The following is a 3135-nucleotide window of genomic DNA, read 5'->3' as shown; positions in this document are numbered from 1 at the left end:
AAATGGGTGAGACAAAAGACAAAGAGGGAACGCTATCTCACAGTATTCAAAAAAAGCGCAGAGAATTAAAAATACCTTCCGTAGTTGAAATCTCTAAAATAAAAAAACTCAAAAACAACGCCTTGATAAAAATATACTAAAATTAGAATTTTCTTGGGCGTGTAAACTTAAATAATTGTTTTCTTTTAGTAAAATGTTAAATACTTCAACTAATCAATAAACATCTTTTCTTATTATAGTAAAGCTCGCCCGTACAAAAGTGATAAAAGTCATCACTTACGGAGTTAACATCTATAATTGCAGAATCAGAAATTTTATATCTTAAATTCCTCAGCCAATTCCGGAAATGCAGAAACAGCGCACAGATGTAAGCACAAGGATCCCATTATGGTTAATATACATAGGCGTCAACTCAGAAAACGCGGGTTCAAATACTGATGGGTGTTAATTATTCGTTAATTGGTTAACTATTTAGCCAATTAACTAATCTATTTTTTTTATTAATTATTCGGTTAATAAATCAGTAAGTTATGTTTGTTAAAATCCTTTAGTCGCTACTCGCGACCTCTTCAACGACATGCCTTCTCTATTCCAGGTCATGTTCAAATCTGAAGTGAAATAGAACCAGTACACGTGTTTATTATTGGTGTAATGATCGTCCCGAGATATAACAAAATATTCATATATAATTCCCTTTATATTTCCATACAAATTATAGTGTAGACATCCAATAAATTTAAATCATAATTACACCGATTCTGGGAAAAGAAGCAAGAGAAAAGAACTCAGTGACGACTTTAGACGTATTTTGGCCTTATAAGGCTTCGTCAGTGGAACATAATTTAAGAATAACTTGAAGAACTAATGTGCAATTCTGGATAAGCCTTCGAAAAGAATTTAAAATATGAAAGCAAATTATACTTACTGCTTCTTTTAAATTATTGACGGATACCAAGGAGCCTCCGTTTTCGTTGCATACGGCCAGGGCATCACTGTAAACTTCCCTGTCACATACAAACATATAACTGCCGGTTCTAAGATGCAACCATCCATCAACGCACTCCGCGTTTACTGAAATTATAAAGAAGATATACAATATTAAGTTCTAAAAAAGATTACAATTAGAAGTGAAAAATAAAAAAGGACATAATAAACGCATTTGAAAAGAGGATCTTTAGAGAAAAGTACACTTCTATGGTCATGCACCCATTTCGGCTGCTCCCTCTTTGCTAGGGCCGCAGGAGTAGAGTCCCTGGGAACCTCCTCCATGAAATCCAATCAGAAGCAACCGTCATTACACTTTCCGGCAGGGCTTCCAAGCGTGACCATCAGCTTGAAGAATCCATCTTGTGATTCTTTCCTGTGAGATTCTAATCACTCGTCCTTGGTACCGGAGTTTTGACCTTTCAATGTGGAGAAGAAACGGTTTAACCTGGAGAGGCTCCATGGTATTCGAGCTACACACTCTGTCGAGGTACGTCACTCCAGAGATCCTTCAAGGGTACCCCCATTTAGGGCGCTTGTATACCATTTCAGGTCTATAAAATAAGTACCAGCTGAGCACTGGAATCGATGCTGGCCTTGTGCAAATAGATAGATAGATAGATAGATAGATAGATAGATAGATAGATAGACTAGCCATAACAATCTTTAATATATATATATATACATTATGTATGTATATGTATTTATATGCATACCTGTATATATTAGCTAATTTTGTATAAGAGAGAGAGAGAGAGAGAGAGAGAGAGAGAGAGAGAGAGAGAGAGAGAGAGAGAGAGAGAGAGAGAGAGAGAGGGAGAGAGAGAGAGAGAGAGAGTAAGTGTGTGTGCAAACGCTTAGCTTCAAGTGATGTCGACGTAACATGTCAAGGTTTTTCTCTAATATAAAAGAGACAGAATGTTATTTTTACATGGTTCACCTGTGAATCGTCAAGTGTCGACGAAAGCAATAAATACTTGGCTACAACAGCCATATGGAATCGCTGGCATTGTCTTGGTAAATGCCGGCAGCACCAAAGAGCGAATTACATAATAGAATTCCACGCCAAGGAGTAACGTGCGGCTGTTTCAGGCACGTAACCGAATTGATTGTTTATAGTTGGAGAGAAGTTCCCTTAAAGTCGGTTGGTGTGTTTTATTCAGGGACGGCTTAACATTTGGAGGTTTGGTGTAGACATCCATTATCAGATTAAGTAGTCAAGATTTGAATGACAAACCCTGCTACTAGACGAAACAATGAAGATGGCCAATTTAGAGAAATTCGTCAAATGTCTTGGCTGTTATTTCTAACAGGTCAAGAGTATCATGTATGACATTTGTAACATTTCAAAGAAAATTGAAATTGTTTAGACTAGACCGTGTTTAGGAGAGATTTGGGTTGTGTGTAAGAGAGAAAGAGCGGGAGGAAGAGAGAGGTAGAGAGACAGAGAGGGAGAGGGAAAAAGAGAGACAGAATGGGTGGAAGGGAGAGAGACAAAGTGAGGGAAGAAGAAAGAGAGGGAGAGTGAGAGAGAGAAATCGAGAAACAGAGAAAGAACGTAAATGAATGAGTGTGTCTGTACTATTATAAGTAGTTCTATGTATCCATCTGTCCACCCACACAGTTTCTGTCTGCCTAGGTACACTCACAAGGCACGGGTCGATTCCAAATCTTAATGAATATATCCGAGTTGTATTTTCTTCGTTATAGAAGCAAACAAGATTTATGATCAGAACGACTGAGTACACCGGAGTACCCCAGGGGTACCCCTCCGAAGACACTGTATTATTAGGATATCTCTGAATACTTCTTATTTATCTCTAGCAAGTCAGCCATTTCTCTGCTGCAAAGCCCAGGATTTACTCAGCTCAGCACCGTAAGCCAAGGAATTATTCGCCTCCCTTATTGTGCTGCTGTTATTGTTCAGAGCTGATGAATATTCTTATTTCATGAAGCCCTTAATACAACGAAGTGGACTGAACAGGTTGAAAGTTACGTGTATCATTGACATAACGATAGAAAGAGAGAGGAGAAATATATAAATATATATATATAGGGGAGAGAGAAAGAGGGAGGAGAAATATATATATATATATATATATGTGTGTGTACAGATATATATATATATATATATATATATATATATATATA

The 3135-nt window shown here is 37.3% G+C and overlaps 1 long non-coding RNA gene across 1 annotated transcript in view; it reads right to left on the bottom strand.

Annotated features, from left to right (window-relative positions):
* Positions 1–526: 526 nt before the first annotated feature.
* LOC106868194 (uncharacterized) overlaps positions 527–3135 on the bottom strand; it is a 69472-nt gene continuing 66863 nt past the window's right edge. Inside the window, exons 3-4 of the long non-coding RNA XR_001409237.2 lie at positions 926–1071; positions 527–608 (exon numbers count right to left, since the gene is read on the bottom strand). This is a non-coding gene — a long non-coding RNA (uncharacterized LOC106868194). The remainder of the gene's footprint in view (positions 609–925; positions 1072–3135) is intronic.

Source organism: Octopus bimaculoides, chromosome 8, assembly GCF_001194135.2.
Source record: "Octopus bimaculoides isolate UCB-OBI-ISO-001 chromosome 8, ASM119413v2, whole genome shotgun sequence".
Classification (NCBI taxonomy): Eukaryota; Metazoa; Mollusca; class Cephalopoda; order Octopoda; family Octopodidae; genus Octopus; species Octopus bimaculoides.
This window is presented reverse-complemented; position numbering and strand designations above follow the sequence as displayed.